Source organism: Pseudochaenichthys georgianus, chromosome 8, assembly GCF_902827115.2.
Source record: "Pseudochaenichthys georgianus chromosome 8, fPseGeo1.2, whole genome shotgun sequence".
Classification (NCBI taxonomy): Eukaryota; Metazoa; Chordata; class Actinopteri; order Perciformes; family Channichthyidae; genus Pseudochaenichthys; species Pseudochaenichthys georgianus.
Window position 1 is genome coordinate 13,448,767 of NC_047510.2, and position 18,765 is coordinate 13,467,531.

The following is an 18,765-nucleotide window of genomic DNA, read 5'->3' on the forward strand; positions in this document are numbered from 1 at the left end:
CTAAGAATACTCTTTGGGTTATTGTTTTGTTCATACTGTTGATGTATTGCCAGACCAAAATACTTAGTATCAGTATGAGTAGTAATAGAAGTAGACTTTCAGACAGACTAAGTAAAGACTGTCCTTAAATTGTACTTGTGCTCTCCATTTACTAAATGGACTGTTTTACTTTAAACATTTCCACAGTTTTTTTTCTTCCGTTTGAATATGACTGCTACAACACACACACAAAGCAAACATTTGCAGAAAGATAACGTTCCAAAATCCCTGAGGTGCTTCCTCTTTGAGTATAAGGAATATACAGAAGCTTTTTATGACTCACATTACTCACAAATCTGTGCGAGCTGCTCTGGCGCTAGCAGGGTGATCTTTTAGGAATTCAGTCCAAGGTTAGTTTTGTGTCACACTCCTGACGTCAGACCGTTGCCGTTATGGAGGCTAATTATGGCGCAGCGCAGGGGGATTTCTGCCTCCAGTGAAAGCTGCTCACGTAGAGGGGTTAGTTGTGCTGCTGACTCTTTCAAAAACGGTCTGTCTGTGTGAAGCACTCATATATACTGTACAGTACATATACACACACTCCATACACACAAACCGAGTGCAGCCTATATTTCTTTGCAGTGCAGAAAAGTCTCCAGGTAGAGAGGCGAGAGTTTTCCCTCAGTGCAGAAGCCATTAGTCAGAATGGAGGTGATTTATGGGTTGTCTCCTTGCAGAATTTAAATTAACTGCCATGCTGTATGGAGGGAGGAGGGGGAGGGGCACCATTGCTTTTTGGGTTGCTACCCTTTGCACTCCATATCACGCTGTCTCTCTCTCTCTCTCTCTCTCTCTCAATCTCAGAAGAAAAATATTGGAACGTTATTTTGGATCCAGGTGTGTTGTCAGGTGTTCTTCTCACTTACCACAAAAATCAAGCAGAGTCCTGAACCGTAAAATAAAACAAACAAGGTCAAGGTCAGCGGTTACTCTGCAGAAGGTGCTGTGTCTTTATGCTCCAGCTTTATACTCCTGATACAGCAGCCTCGGGACTGCAGTCACATTTCAAATACATACTGTACACATCTTTGAATGCAAATACAGCTACACCATGTTGCCCACACTTATTTTTTGAATGATTAATAATAAATGTGTACCCAAATGTGGAGATACAGCATTACTAATCATGGGTTTCTCATTATTTCATGATATGCTCCTTCTGCTCCCAGATCCATATTAATGATTTGTTCATATTAATGATGTTTTGTACTGTACTCTCTCCTCTGTGATGGCTATATGATACATAACTGAGCCAAAAACCGGGCTGAGGTGTGATGTGAGAGTTTAAAGGACAGGAACTCCATCAGACTTAATCAGAAATCCCCTCCATTTTGCACATACATCACGATTCACATTAATACTTTCTTATTGCATAATACCTCATGCTCTGCAGAGGATTCTGTGCAGCCTGCAGGGTGGGGCGGGTAGCTGGCAGGGGTCAGACGTTAGAGGTCAGGGAGTCCATGGGTGCCTCCTAGCAGGAGGGTGGATGTGGGGTGGTGAGGACTGAGGATGACATCACTCTGTAAAGCACATTGAGAGTTTTATATTATTGCTCTGAATATTGATTCACACCCATTTCATTTTAATTTCATTATCTTAATATATAAAGGGTCAATATTTATCTCTGCTGTATTTATTTTTCTTTGCTGATGAGAATGTGCTTTACCAGCAACTTTACTGCTTCTATCGTGCCCCCCAAAACACACACACACACACATCCTTATTTCCTCCTGCAGGCTCACAGTGAAATCTGTAGCGATTTCATTACGCATCCGTTTACCTTATATGGAGCCCTGACCTTTTGTGTACTTGTGCTGTTTTGTTGCTGCAGAGCTTAAAACGGGGATGCAATATTAACTTATAACTGTGATTTAAATATTTATATCACAACAGCACAACACATATATCATTTTACATAAGTAATAGTAGTTACATGTTAACTGTGAAAGCCCGTAAAAAGAAACAAAGAATAAAAAAAAGACCATAGCTATCTGTGAAGTTAAATACTCAAATGAGTAAACAAAATAGGAATACATAATAATAAAGAGAGTACTGTAAACGATATCACAAAAGTGATATTTTGGTCATGAATCAAGGTCAATCTATGAACTAGAAATTATTCTTAGAGGAGAAGTCATATATTGGAATAGCTAGCCTGGTTTCTGTTTAAAGGATAGAATGTATAAAAGATGTGTACGTTACTGTGATATCATCCATTAGTTTGTGGTTTTGAAACTTCAAGTTTAAGTAATAGCCACATAGAATACACACAAGAGGGGGAAGCTGTGTACAACAGAATACTAAACAAAAACATGTTTAGTCCACCAAAATGTTACAACTACTTTCATTAACTGATAACACACTGGGTAAGGGTTAGAATGCGCTTCACATTGGAAACCTTCAGAGAGAAATAAAACAACTGTATTTCTCAAAACATTTAACGATTCCTTTAATCTTACTGAGATCATGTTAATGAGAACATAGTTTTAATTACCACAGTTTTACTTCACAAATGCACTGTTTTATTTACATATCTTTCTAAACACAAGATATCATTCCATATTTGATGTGATAATTGCAGAGGATAACAGAGATGTTAACACCTCTCCTGAAACACTTCATATCCTCCCTTCATCTCACCTTAGGTTTAGTTGTGTTTTCCACAAGGACATCATATTCTTCAGTGGTCTCTCTGCTGCATCCCTGCCACGCTGGGAGTGAGAGCAAACCACAGAGAGCCTGCTGGACTCAGCTGAGGTTTTGACAGGCTCTGGACTTCACTGCCGGGATGAAAGGACCCTCCACGAGTCTTCCCCTGGGCCAGACAAGGAGGAGAGCAAACAGAGAAAAGTAACATGTCAAATACACAAGTCAAACAAAAGAATATGTACATTAAACAGATTGAAATAGTTATACAGTGATGTGTCTTAGTAATTCTTTAGCAGGTTGTTTATTCCTACCTTATGTGAGGGATCATTAACTCATAAATGAACTCTGATGGGTGAGGAGTGCCAAAATCCCTTCCATACGAAAATATAACATATTGGAGATAAATGAAGTTTCATTATGTTCAGTGGTTGAAAGTAAGTAAGTACATGTACTCAAGTATTGTAATTGAGTATAAATCTATTGCTACCCTTACCTTGGACTTCTACACCACTACACACTGAAAACCTATATTGTACTTTTCACCCCACTACATTTATGTGAAAGCTTCAATTACTTTACACTTTCAGAGTTTTAGCTTACACAAAAAAAAAAACATGGATATATCATTAAGGTTAATATATCCATCAGCAGAATATAAATCTATTAAAATGAGCTCCACATTTACCAACTGTGATGAACACATTAATGCATTCATATTTATAATCTAGCAATATAATATAAATGATTATGATATGATGTCAGGCCATGACATCATGGCCTGAAATGGGCCATGATGCAGAATAGGTACTTTACAGTGTTTTGCTAACACACTAAAATTATACATAAAGCACAATTATTTTAACTGACACTCAAAGAGCAAAACATCGGCTCAAATCTCCAAAACTCTAAACACGTTTTCAGCTTTTCACACAATTTGCAAATCAACATGGCACTTTTTGCAAACCACTGCACACGTTTCTCCACGTAAGACACAGGAATCTGACATAAAGTCACGTGTTAGCAGGTTTAAAACACTGATATTCAAAATGCCTCACACATGGACCAATGATCAAGAAACACGTTCCACCCAGAGCCATATAATAGAAGAGTTATGACATCTCCGTTCACTCCAATGGACCACTTTTTTCCAGCAATGGTGGATCGTGGAGCCTCTCAATCGTTCCCCGGAAGTTAGCGCCAAGGCTAGCAGAGCTGTAGAGTTGCAGCATAATAGACCGTTCGTGACGGACTTTTAAAGGTAAGAAGAAGTTTAAAGATTTATATTGCGGATATTATCAGTACATCTGATTCAAATTAACATGTGTATTAAAGGATGTCAGTGGATTATCCCTAAATTAGTAGATTTAGGGAACGTTTACAGATAACAGATTAAGCTAGGATACCGAAGCAAGTTAGCAACACACGTTGAACAGCCTTTTAATTGTAAATTCCGTTCTCTTAATGTCTATTTGGTCCAACGTTGTTGAATTAGAGAAGAGGGGCTTCTAAACGGGATTGTTTTCAGGGGTGGAGGGAGTTAAATATTAGATAAATATAACTTTGATGCGAGTGTTTTTAGCAGAGCCATATTGTGTCCTTGTGATTATGTTGATTATTACCTGTCTGTATAATGTTGCAGCTCAGCTGATTTTGGATTGATGGCAAAGGGAAGGGACTTAAGTGAGTGAAAACACAAGGTAAGTTTAATACTACTGTTTTATATTAAGTAAGCATACTAAACATGTATTATATCACTGTATTATATAAGTAATCTTGTTAGTAACCTACTGTATGGCAGGTGGAGGGGCAGTGATGTTACAGGTGGAGGAGCAAAACTGCAAGACTGCAAACTCACAAGACAGAGAAATCAAAGTTTGTTCTCCAGAGAAGAGGTTGATTTCACTTCAATTTTTTATTTCATATTTTCTAAAGATGTGGAAATGGCACAAAAAAAAATTGAGAGCTGTAACCAAGACAACTGTAACAACATGAGTAGAGAGCCACCAAGGTTTTTCAAGTCCCTCTCTTACTCCATTTTTACCAGATGTGGGACATCGGGCATGAAATAAAGCTGCCTGTCTGGTGTTGCTGGATGTGGCACCGATGTTTTATTTTGGTCCACCCCAAAGGATTTCCACATGGCTCGGTTAGGGCTACCCATGTCGGTGGTGACATCAAGCACATGTAGCCCTATGGATGCTGCCCTCTGTATTATATCAATAATGATTGGCCTGTACTCTGCTCCATTGGTAGAATTGCCAGTGTAATGATATGCCACTACTTGCTTCCACCGTGTTGTGTTTCCAGCCAACATAAACACACAAGCATGTGTTGCCACCCCTGTGTGACCTGGTAAAGTCACATCACCGTACAGTTTGCCTGTAATCATGTCTAACTCCACACTTGGTGTGATTGCCATTTCATCCAAGGTCAACACACACTCCCTTTCAAGGTCTGTCAATCAATCTGCCTTCAATTTTAGGAAATCAAAGACCTCTGTCAACACACCAGGCTCAAACTTAACACATTGCATCCTTCTTTGCAGTGTCCTTATTCCTGGAAGTGGTTTTGTAACCCGTTGGTCCGCACCCAAAGCAACATTTTAAAGCCTTCTTAATTGTCTCATTGCTCCATTTCCTCCCCTTTGTGGTGAGTCTGCCTAATGCCTTAAGTTGGTCTTTTGAAAACGTTTTCTTATATTTCTTGTCCCTAATTTTCATTGTTGTCTTGAGAGCTGCATTTTCCTTCCTGATTTTTCTTAGTGCAGCCTTTGCTTTTTTGGTGATTCCTTCTTGGCTCTTTAATTTTCTCTTTAATTGTTTTAATAGATCTGTTTGACTGGCTGCTGGTTCCCTCGTATGCTGACTGGCTGCTGGTTCCCTCGTATGCTGACTGGCTGCTGGTTCCCTTGTATGCTGACTGGCTGCTGGTTCCCTCGTATGCTGACTGGCTGCTGGCTGAGTGGGTGGTGTCCGCCCTCCCTGTCTCTCCTCACTAGCCATGTCCTCTCTTTCTTCACCCTCACTTTCCTTTCTCTCAGTCTCCTCATCCCTTCTTCCCTCAATCTTTGAGACTAATGTAAGTAGAAGACATGGCACTGTACATTTTCGAACATTTTAAATATTATACCACTTAAAATAAGAAATATTACTTTTGTTACTAAGAGTTCATACTTATTATACCTGTGTCACCTTTCACACTATAGCTGTGATCATGAGCTATGGGCTTTGTAGATACAGGTCCCGGGGTGAATCGTGGTGCAGGGGCCCTTCTCTTTTTGACCACAGGGCGATGCACGAAGATGGTGGGTATAGCCTCTGCTCTCAGCCTAGTCTTGCCCTTTTTTGTCTTGACAAACTGGTCTGCATCAAAATGTGCCTGCGGAGTGACTTGAGGTTACTTCACACACAGAACAACTCAGTTTTGTCTGCCCACATACATATTCCATAGTGGTTGAATACACAGTATTAGGAAACACTTTATACTTACTGGACATGTTATACTCATTACATACTGTATATAAAATATGACCAAGAATGTGAGACAACTTTATAGAAATTCATATCACATCTGTTACTGATGCCATTTGTCATATTTTGTTAAACTCACAAATAATAAAGTTCCATAACTTCAGTTGGGAACAAAGACCACACCTTATCTCCCCAAGATACCCTTTCTCCTGTCTGTTACTCCCTCTTTCAGCACAAGAACCAGAGGGGGATTCAATGGAGCCTTAATACCTGCACTGAGACCCTCACCCTGCACCCTGAGACTCAACTCTCAGTGTTTTTCAAGCCTTTCCCTGTTTTTTTTGTATTAAACAAAACATTAAGCTTTCCCAATGGTGTGGTTTTCGTTTTGTGAAAAAGTGCAAATGCAGTGTTTGTATATAATTACATCACATATTTTTTTGCTGTTGGTCGTGAAATTGCTCCTGCTGACTTGAGCCAGCCATTTTTTCCTCCGCTCTGTGTCAGTGGGGAAGCCGTACATTCGTACTCCTTTCTCTGAGCAATTTGAGCATCCCCAGGCAGCACAGCAAACCACGGTGGCGACTAGGAGGCAGCACAGCAAACCAGGACACCACGGAGGAAAATGCACCGACAAACTGCATGATATGCTATTCAATGTTTATTGAATTCCATGTATTTGCAATGGATGTTCCTAAAACAACACATTTAACATCATCATCATGCTGCTGCTAGTCCTTTGATAGTCACCTGTCGGTCTCCTGTCCTTTCTGAAAGCCATAAAGATGACATTAGTCATTTAGATAACTTGTGTCCTCAATTCAACCTGATCTCACCAGAATGCGTTACTCCACCACGACTTCTTAACACCACAATGCGTGGTGGAGTCACGAACTTTGTTACATTTACGTGTCGGCACCACGCAAACAACCCCAATGTAAAGTGAATGAGGCTCCTTTGTCGTGGTGCACACACGCATTTCTACAACGTCCCGCAGTGAGCTTTTATTCTATAAAACGTTTTTTAAATCTACTTTATAGCTTGTAGTAACTCACGGGAGGCTTCTTTTATTTTATTTGTATTCATAATTATTTTTATTTTTCGTCAGAATGTAAAAATTACATTAGTTACGAATTTGTGTTCTCAAAAAACAGTGCATTGTGTGTAATGCAACTGTGATTTTTATTAAATTAGTTAGTTTTTAAGGAAGGCCAGAGCTTCAGCTATGTCAAATAGATTGTTCCCTTTAGTTAACGTTATTTAAAAGATATTACAAGCGTCCATTCCCATTGGATAACGGAGAATTTTACACCCGGAAGTAAGTTTTCTCCTTACTGTCGATTGATTTTACATCGACTAAAAAACACCAGATTATCCTTGTTAATTACACAACATTGATTGGTTTGAATTGTCAACAATGCTTTTGTATTTTCCCCCTTCGATTCGGAGAAACAAATATTTTTGGATGGCAGAAGACACTACACTACCCAGAATCCTCAGCTATCGTTTGGGACTACACCATGTGCTTAGCTTGACAAACCCCGTGATCAGTCCTCAAGCTCTTTGATTGGTTGACCTCCAACTGCATTCCATATGAAAAAAAAAGGTTTCGTAAAAGAGAAAATCATACTTTATTCAGCAGTGCTTGCTTTACTCTTTGAAAGTCATCACATGAATGCATTGTAATAAATGGTTTGGCTGCATTAAATATTACACATCTGTCGTAGTTCTTTATTTATCTCCAGAGATCGGGCATCAGAATAGACCGGAAACTATTCTTTTACAGTTCTGTTTTAATTTCACAATAAAGTTAGTAGTAATATTTTGTTTTGATATTATTGTTTTTTATTAACTACTAGACCGCTGGGTCATGTTAAGACCATCTTTTCTGTGTTGCTATGGGTTTTTTCCATCGCTTTTGTGTTACAAATATCAAAACAATAACAAAATAATATTCGTCGTAAACTAAACCGGAAACAGCAGTATATTTTATTTTGTTAACACTGTAAACTTGACAGCCTTTTAACCTATGCTTTTTAACCCAAACCACCTACTGGTTAAAGCACGTTATTGCACGTTTAGAGTAATTGCAATGCAGGAAGATTGTGTTGCTTTTTAATGACTGTTTAAAATGCCTTTTTCTTAATGTCTTTCATTTTTGTAAAGCACTTTTGAATATGTTATATTTTATGAAAACATTTAAATATTAAGAGTACATACAAAATAGTGGGAAAGTAGAAGGTCAATGATATAAATATAGAATAGAAAATATCAAGAAGATACTCAAATGATATCTAGAATAAAACAGTGTAGTGCCTGATAGGAGGATGTGCTAACTAATAAGGCTTTATTTAAACATTAAAGAATACTTTAGGTTAAGGTCTTCTTTTAAATAGGAAAAAAGCTTTGGGGGTATCTATCTACAGATAAATATTAAGCCTGACAAAGTCTAAATTGCATGGTTTGTTTTGGAACTTGACAATCAACTTTCCTGCAATGTTAACTATGTTGAAGCACTTATTTTAACTGATATTATACACATTAATTATAATCTTATGTATGTAGATAGTATAAGAAACGTGCAGAATACGACAGTGTAATGGTGGAGGTACACACATATTGATAGATGTCTTGTAATGCACTGTTGAGGAACCTGTGACCCACGTTTTTCATTCATTGCATAACTACACTGTTGTGTATATGATATGTCAATAAACCTTAGAAAATCTTGAAATCTTGAAAGGGATGTGCAAAATAGCAATTATATACAGTCTTTAATTAACTATTAGAGAATAACGAGTAATGAATATGCTTTAAACGGATCTGCAGATAAATATTTAGTCTTCTCAAGCACCAACTATCAAATATCTCGCCTGATTGTTGGCACTTGACAATCACCTTCACTGAATTTCCCTCAGGTGTCTGATTTAAGGGTTGTTTATATTTCACATCATTAATCCAAATCTGTAAAGTAACTAAAATAAATGTAGTGGAGTAAAAATACCAGGTTAACCTTAAAGAAAGCCCTCAGGATTATAAAATACCCCCATCACCCCAGCAACAAACTGTTCTGTCTGCTGCCGTCTGACAGGCGGTACCGCAGCATCCGGACTAAAACCACCAGACACAGAGACAGCTTCATCCCACAGGCCAGAAGACTATTAAACACCTGCATTTAGAAATAACATTCATCTGGCTGCTACTTAGAAATTATTTATCTAATATATCATATTCCAATCACTTGTATATAGACTCTTATTGCACTATTTCACTATTTTTTCTGTGTATCTGTTTTATTGCGTAGCACTGTTGGAGGAGCCTGTGACCTAAGGGGGGAGGAGGGGGGGGGGGGGTAGGACACGTTCGATTCCTGTTTTGAATAGTGTGCCGTCGATGGGTTTCATTCCATTTCAAAGTCCTTTTTGACGCTCTGTGTAAACTTCGCGCACAACATCCAATCACAGAGGTTGAGGACTGATCACGGGGTTTGTCAAACAAAGCACATGGTGTAGTCCCAAACGATAGCTGAGGATTCTGAGTAGTGTAGTGTCTTCGGCCATCCTAAAACTCAGAAAAAACATTTGTTTCTCCGAATCAAAGGGGGAAAATACAAAAGTATTGTATACAATTCAAACCAATCAATGTTGTGTAATTAACAAGGATAATCTGGTGTTTTTCAGTCGATGAGTAGTGCAGATATCACTGTAAAATCAATCGACAGTAAGGAGAATACTTACTTCCAGGTGTACAATTCTCCGTTATCCAATGGACGCTCGTAATACAATACAGGGGACATGATCATTATCTTTTAAATAACGTTAACTAAAGGGAACAATCTATTTTACACAGCTGAAGCTCTGGCCTTCCTTAAAAACTAACTAATTTAATAAAAATCACAGTTGCATTACACACAATGCAGTTTTTTGAGAACAAAAATTCGTAACTAATGTAATTTTTACATTCTGACGAAAAATAAAAATAATTATGAATACAAATAAAATAAAAGAAGCCTCCCGTGAGTTACTACAAGCTATAAAGTAGATTTAAAAAAAAGTTTTATAGAATAAAAGCTCACTGCGGGACGTTGTAGAAATGCATGTGTGCACCATGACAAAGGAGGCTCATTCACTTTACATAGGGGTTGTTTGCGTAGTGCCGACACGTAAATGTAACAAAGTTCGTGATTCCACCACGCATTGTGGTGTTAAGGAGTCGTGGTGGAGTCACGCATTCTGGTGAGATCAGGTTGCCTCAATTACCATAGGATTACTGAAACTACCATGAATTTAAGAAAATGGTAGAAATTAATCGAATCTGAATTGTAAAGCATTACTTTAGATCCCCTCCCTCTAAATATATCAATAAACATTAGAAAGTGATGCTCCTGACTACCATACAAGTTTAAGAAGATAATATTGGTTTTAAAGAATTCAAAGCTATAAATAAACAGCAACAGGCTCTTTAACCAAGGCACTGTTAGCCTAACATGTAAACTAGTTGTTCACACTAATCCTAATATTATCACTTAATATTAGCAAATTCTATTTTATTTTTTAAAACATATTGATGTAAATACATACACATATCGATTTGTTGTATAAATATTGCAAATCAAAACCTTTATTCACTAATAATTACCAAAAATCGTAGTTCTATCTCCTGTTATCAATGCATTCACATTGCCCGCCATGAACTTCCGGGGAACGATCCTCGTCACGTGAATCACGTGACGATAACCGTTTTTGGACTTCCGGTGTCGTAACTCTTCTATTATATGGCTCTGGTTCCACCCATAGACTGTATAAATGGACGTAGTGTCCGTGACGTCACCCATAGGATTCTGCAGAGTTGCCGTGAAGCCCTTAGTAGGCGGAGTCGGCCACTAACGGCTCGACTGTGACGTCAGAGTCGAATCCCGCCTGCTCCAAATAAGGGCAAAGAGGCGGAGCCGAGGCGGGACCTGCTGCCTCCGAACTGGAAGTAAACAGAGCTAGCTCAGGCTAAGAAGCTAAGCTAACATGAAATACATGCATACCAAGTTACTGCTAACAGTGTACTGTAGTTCCCCTATATAAACGTTACATTCATAATCAAATGAGACAATCTGCAAGAGAATTAGCTATATTTTGTTATTCTTAATGCTTGTCATTCACACGTTGAGAAAAGACGGACTCCACCGCCCAGAACTAACGGAGCCGCAGTGGGCTACCACTGGGATAATTGGGTCCCCTATTAACATTTGCTCCCGTTTAGCATTATGGGCGTCATAGCCATAGACTATAAAAGTCTTACCCAAGACTGAATCATAAACTAAAATGTATATGTATGCATAAAAGGTTACGTCCTTAGCTGGCTAATAAGTAACAAGCTAAGCTACCAAGCACACAAACACCTGCGAACGGGGTTAACATGTATAATATTATCATTTTAGACTTCTTGGAAGTTCTGTTAGTACATTCAAGCACACAGCACGACATTTTAATTGTCTGGTATTTGTAACAATATTCCCTAAAAGGCACAATCACCACGAACACGGCTAAAGCTAAAGGGTCAAGTACAGTACTATGACTAACTAACGTTGTAGCCTCTATGGTTGTAGCCTAGCACAGTGGACAAGTTGCTGTTAGCTGACAGTTAGGCATGTACGTGTCCATCAACGTGACCACGCCCTAATTTATGCAAACACTTTAAGACCTAATATAAATAAAAGGGTCGTGTTAGAAAACAATTCACTCACAGATTCATAATCATGAAGGTGGAATCTAACTATATCGATAATAATATGTATTGCATCCATGGGTAGAAACATGTTTTTTTCTGCTGTAAAGTTGGGCATTTTAACATGGGGGTCTATGGAAATTGCTCCTTTCTGCAGCCAGTCCCTAGCGGCCCATGTGTGAACTGCAGTGTGTGGCACTTCCGTATTGGCTTCCCGGCTGTTCCCCAGAGTTTGCCGCTTGGTTCCACCTGACCAAACACCTGGTAGCATCATTGTTGGCTCATCAATCAGGATGTTAGCACTATAAAAAGACCACAGGTGAGTACTTTCTTACAGCAACAATGGAAGCCAACATGGAAGCAAGAGCAAGAGGAAGAGGAAGAGGAAGAGGAAGAGCTGGGCTGGGCTGAGAGTGAGAGGAGGAGGAAGAGCTGGTCTGAGAGTGAGAGGAGGAGGAAGAGCTGGGCTGAGAGTGAGAGGAGGAGGAAGAGCTGGGCTGAGAGTGAGAGGAGGAAGAATGAGAGGTCGAGGTAGAGCTGGAGGGAGAGGACGTGGACAAAGAAGAATACTCTCAATGAAAGGAAATGTTATCAACCATGGTTGGACGATGAGAGAGGCTGGACAGAGGGTTCAGCCTAATCCAAGCCGATTTACTGTCGCCTCTGTAATCCGGACACTTAGACTTGAAAACAGGTTCGTTACCAGTTTGCATAACTCTGCATAATTCATGATATATCAGTGCTTATATCTGTTGTGTGAAACGTATTTACTTCATTACTGTAATTGAATTGTTGGCATGTTGCAGACTATAACTGTACACAAATCCTGCACAATGTACTGTGGTGAACTTTCTTGTATGCAACACAGACACTGACCAACCACTATACCTTTGTTGTTTATCTGAAGGACTGAGAAACAAAGAGGTGGAAGGCTAAGGGTTTCCAATGAGGCAGGAAGCAGCAGTTACAAACTGGGTTTGTAGAGAGAGATCCGAAGCATAGTAGCTGTGTGCTGAGATGCATGTTGCACGATGTTATCTTTGAATAAAATGTGATTTCTTTCAACAACTCATTTCTATTTCTTCATTTACTGTATTTCTGTAAACTCAAGCAATCTTTCTCTGCAGAACCCTCTATGAACAGAGCATAGCCCTAACAGATGAAAGTGCTTTAGATTATGCTCAGCAGTGTGTAGTTGGGTGGTCAAACAATCTAGTATTATGAATGAAGTGTGTTATATTTGGTGCAAAAGTTTGCATTTGGTAAGTGTTTATGTAGTTTTGAGTGCAGTTCTTCATTTAGCAGGAGAAATGTGGTGTTTTGCACTTTGGGTGTGTGGTTTTGTGAATTGTGTTGAGTGTTCTGAGAAACTGAGCAATTAAAAAAAAAATGTGTGTTAGCAATCGAGTAGAACTGTAAGTGTTGGTACTTTCATGTATATTTTGATGTTACTACTTTTATACTTTAACTTGAGTCTGATTTTGAATACAGGACTTTATCGGTAATTTTACAATGAGGGCTTGCTACCTTTTCTAGTACTTAAACCACCTTTGATTATGTAACCCACTGCATGTTGTGCCAGAAAAACATCTATTTAATTCACCAAAGCCCATATCTATTTCAAGGTAAATGTGTAGTAGAATCCGGTTATCAAGTGTAAACTAGTGTGAGAGAAAACTGGAATTTCTGGATATCCAACACTGCTAATGACAAATGCTGATGTTTGTGAATGGTGCAAGAAATAATGTAAATGTGATATATCCCATTCCCAATGCTATAACATATGACCTTTCTTTTGAGGCAGGATTCAAATCAGATGCAAGTGGAGGAGAGAGGCAGAGCAGTGCTGTGAGTGACGCTGCGGTCCTGGCCGAGGTGGAAAGGTCACCCCATCATTTGGGAGCCTGGAGGGAGAGGAGTCAAACCGTACGAAGCCACCACCAGTCCGCCGCGGGCACTCAGACTGAGGGAACGCACACATGAATTACACACACACATTACACACCACATTATGATACCTGGATATATTAGCCAGCCCTGCAGCAGGTCGGCCAAAGAGCAAGTCTGTAATTTCTCACTTCTCTTCATCCTGCAGATTGGAGCACACAGAGTTAAACAACACTTTCCCTGGAGCTCTGCTGCTCAGTGAAGGGAAGAGAAGACAACGTGTAAACAGAGACCAAAGACCAAGTCATGTTCAAGGGTGACACAATGCACCTCCCCTGAACATCTTCACTAAATGTGTTTACTCTACTCTTGGCTAAGGCTGATAGCATGTGTAATCAGCTAATGAATATTTCATAATCACGCATGTATAGCATGCGGCTGTAATCAGCTCATTGCAGTGCAAAGCACATGCATTACAGTTGATTTGACTGCACAAGTGACATGATGCAAAGCGGTTACAACGTGTCGTAATAGCTTTGGTATTGGAACAAACATGGGCCCCTGAGCGTGAAGCAATACTAGACTGACTCACCTTTGTGTCAGTGAGCTGTGGTCGGGAAAGTCAGAGTTATTATATCCTGTAAAAAACATGCAACGCTGTCATATGCTTTAGTAAACAGGGTAGGCTTGAAAGCACCATTGCTGCTGTAGTGAGGAGGAACACGTGGCCTCGGGGTATTTTGTGTTTGTGTGCATGAGTTGTTTTCCTCTGGAGTCGTGTCCTTCACTATTTTCTGCATTCACCTGGATATTCTCTGCATTATATAGCGCGTCAGCAGGAAATCACAGAGGCAGAGAAGGCTTAAAGCAAATGCATATTCATTTTCTCCCCACATATATACAAACTACTCCTCCCCAGACACACACAGATTGAGCTACTCTCCAGTCCATCTCAAACACACACACACACACACACACACACACACACACACACACACACACACACACACACACACACACACACACACACACACACACACACACACACACACACACACACACACACACACACACACACACACACACACACACACACACACACACACACACACACACACACACACACACACACACACACTCTTATTCCAAAGACAACCCATGAGCAATTCCCCCCACACTCAGCCTTTTTCCATTCCCATTTTCTTTAAATGCCCAGATGCACCATCTCCCTTTCACTCAGCATCTTCAATTTTTGACTTCCTCTGCCCTGCCTTCTTTGTCATGAAACACCCCCCCCCCTCTCCATCTCCAAACCACCTCAGTGGGTGCCAAGCAGTCACAGCAGTGGCTTGATCCTGGCACTTATGAAAGGAGCTCTTTGATAAGCCTCGGCCAGGAGCAACACAAGGGAAGCAATCAGAGACACAAACCCAACGAGAGACGAGGCGTCTACTGTGTTTGCTTGTGCGTTTTGAGATGTTGTTTTGTTTCTTTGACCTGTTCAACGTTTCTCTTGGAAAAAAAATACAAATCCTTGAAAGTCTCTTTTGTTTTACTCTTCCATGTTTTGTGGTTTTCCCTTGTGCACATCTGAAACACTTGAAAACACATTTGTTCTGTCTCCCCCTCTTTGTAACCAGGGAGAACAACAAAGTGATTAAAAGCTTTTGAGGTGTTTGGATGTGGCGGACACAGTGCTACAGAAGTTGTGGTTTCCTGTTCTTACATCCGCTCACTTATTGTATTTCAAAAACGTTCTTTTTTTTCACAGTTCGATCAGCTGTGCTGTAGGAAGCTGAGTGGAATCTGAGCTGCTCTTTTAATAAAAATGAAAACACAGTAGTCGAAAGTAATGATCTTGGGTATAATATCTTCATGATTCTGGCAAAAACATGTCAGTGTTTGGTGTTATGGTTAAAGTGCTAGAAAGAAGCAAATATTATTGGTGGAGTCTATTTTAGGCAGCGGGCCTGCGGTAAACCAAAACATGGTAAGAGAGTTAAACCTTTTAAATTATCTGTTTCAAAACATTTTCGATGTGAAAGAATATTTACAGAACTTCAAATTTAGAAATTTGGTTCAGTTTCTCTTTATAGTATCACTAGGGGACACTCGACTTGTAGCAAATCTCAATTAAACAACAACACAAAACACAAAAATTCAACAAATAAATTAAAAGCTTTAAAGAGGGGTAATAATATATGTTAATAGTTCAGATTTAAAGTGTGGAATGAACATCCAACATTTAACGCCTTTTAGCTCATTGTTTTGTTTTACTAAACTGTATTCATCAGCTAGCTGGTGAATCTAATGGTGTAAAATGTCTTAAATTGATCAGGTGGCCAGAAACTCGGAGGACTCCAAATAAATGCAAATTTGGATCTGCAAATCAATTTTGTAACACAACCTCTGGCCAAAAACAAATCAGTTTAAAGCATTGAAATAGGAGTACCAAACAAAAAGTCACCTCCAAACAAGGACAAAATATTCATGAATTTCAAATGTCCCTTCTATTTCATTCTCTTTCTGTCCCTGTGTACATGCGTCACATTATCACCCCAGTTCCACTCCCCATTGAGCGGTGCCACAACCAACCAGTGCAAAAAAAAAGGTTGAGATTGTGTATCTGGCTTCCCATCTGCCAACAATGCCAAACGTGTGTTCCCAGGAATGCATCACGCTGAGAATCAAACCCCTGCGGTGGCCAGGGACTTTAACTTCATGCCTGTGATGGGCCACCCTCACTTGAGAAGAAATCTGACATTCATAGGACAAAAAAAAGCAACTTATATATTGAAAATCTGTCTCTACCACATACAGTAATTCCGAGTTTCACAACATGTCACTACCATTGAAACACCAAAACTGTCACTGGCTCTCGTCGATTCGCTCCCTATATGCTCCAACAAATCAAGCAAAACAAACCTGCTCCACTGATATGAAGCTCAGCTGTCATGGCAGTTAACTCCCTCTCCATGTTGCACCTTCTGCCTCTCTATTGCTCATCTCCCCATCTCTCTTTCATCGCTTCCACTCTCTGTTTGTCCTCTGGTGTGCATTGATCTCTGTAGTTCAGAGATTTAGAGATTTGGGGCACAGTGATCTCCCTGGCAGTTACAGCAGACAGGTGTGAAGAACAAACAATGGCCTCCTAAACAAACCCCAAAACCAATTTAGGGTTTGTTTGCTTCCTTATAGGCAAACTCCATGGCTGTTATGAGGAATATAACAAAACAGGCAAATATGCATTGCAGGCACACCTGTCGTGCCACTTGTTTTTTGGGTATTTCTCACAGACTCTGCTCAGGGATAAATTAGACAACCAACTGGTGGTGCCATAAGTTTTCAACTGAAGTTTAATGATGATGTAGGGAGAGAAATGAAGCAAAAATAACTGGTGATATGTCAAGTATAGCGGTGACAAATAGTCCGGCATCCTGCTCATTGATCCGTCTCAATCTCAATCCGTCACAGGAGCTCGGCCCAGCTCAGGCACAAACTGTCGTATCTGAGCCAGGAATGGGCAACCATGTGAAAGCCAAGAATCTGAGTCTTATTCCAACTAATAACTACGCCACCTGATTTCAATAATTTGCTGAAATATAAATAAGTGAAAGTGGAGGATGAAAAACCTGAGGACTCTCAAAGGCCAATTTATCCAGAATTGTGTTCACATAACGTAAAATAAAAACTTCACCTTCAAAGCATTCACTTTCAAAATATCTAATTATCTAATGCAGTGGTTCTCAACCTGTGGTACCACAGGTACGCTAGTGGTACGCATAGGAATCAGACATATATTTACATTTTATTTAGCCTTTATTTAACCAGATGAAAATATTGAGACAAAATCTCATTGACAATGCTGACCTGGCCAAGAAGGCAGCAACGTTACACGTTCTTGCACATAACACAGACATATAAAATGCAGAGAACTAAGTGAACTAAGTAAACAAAAAGACGAAAAGCAGTCACTACATTGGCACATTTGGGACAGTAAGAAAGATACACTACTTATTACTACAAGAGCAGCTGGTGGTAAAGACTTCAGACAACTTCAATTTAAAACAGGCTATATAAGTGCCATCAGTTTGAGGCTTGATTGAATAACATTCATTACAAAATAAATCATACTATCAAAATACTACAACGAATGAAACTAAGCTTGAGATAATTGAAAGTGTGGTTTGAATAAATTCTTATAGGCTATTGTTGTTTTTAGAATTCGAAACAAACATTTGTTTTCTTTTTCTGGCGTTGCTAATGACGACCATACTACCCGCGAATGATTAGCGGGACGTTGCAAGCAAGCTAAAGAAAGAAGAAAGCTGAATGATGATGTGAGAGAGGTACAGAGGAGAATATTACCAGCGAAAGTGAACAAGTGAATGAGGAGGACAGTCATCAACGAAGAAGTGACTCAGGAAGAAGGCATTTGGTAAGTATAGGCTCATCTGCTCCTGGAGGCTTTCATTATTATTGTGGAACTGAATAATGAGAATAAGTTATTATTTTGAGTGAGTGATGAGTGTGTGTGAGAGAGAGAGAGAGAGAGAGAGAGAGAGAGAGAGAGAGACCTTTGTACATGTAGCTGTGGCTGACAATATATAATGTTATTATGAATACATTTGCCTCCGAGTCCTGCATGACCTGAGCATAGACTGTATTTTAACATTGGTCATATGGTGGTACTTGGAGAGACAACTATTTTCTCAGGTGGTACTTGGTGTAAAAAGGTTGAGAACCACTGATCTAATGAATACTGGCACAGATACTTTTTTTTCCAGGCACTACATATTGAAATGGATAATTTACATAAATGTGACCCTGAGCAGCACATCATTGGATTGTGTGCTGAGCTACCAGCTGCATTGGCTTCAGTTTAGGTCTCAAAGCCAGCGATATCAGTGCAAATACGCCTCTGCTGTCTTTCCCATTGACTCTGAGAAGCTGACATGAACACGTTTTCCCCAATCAACAGTTCATATTGACAATGACA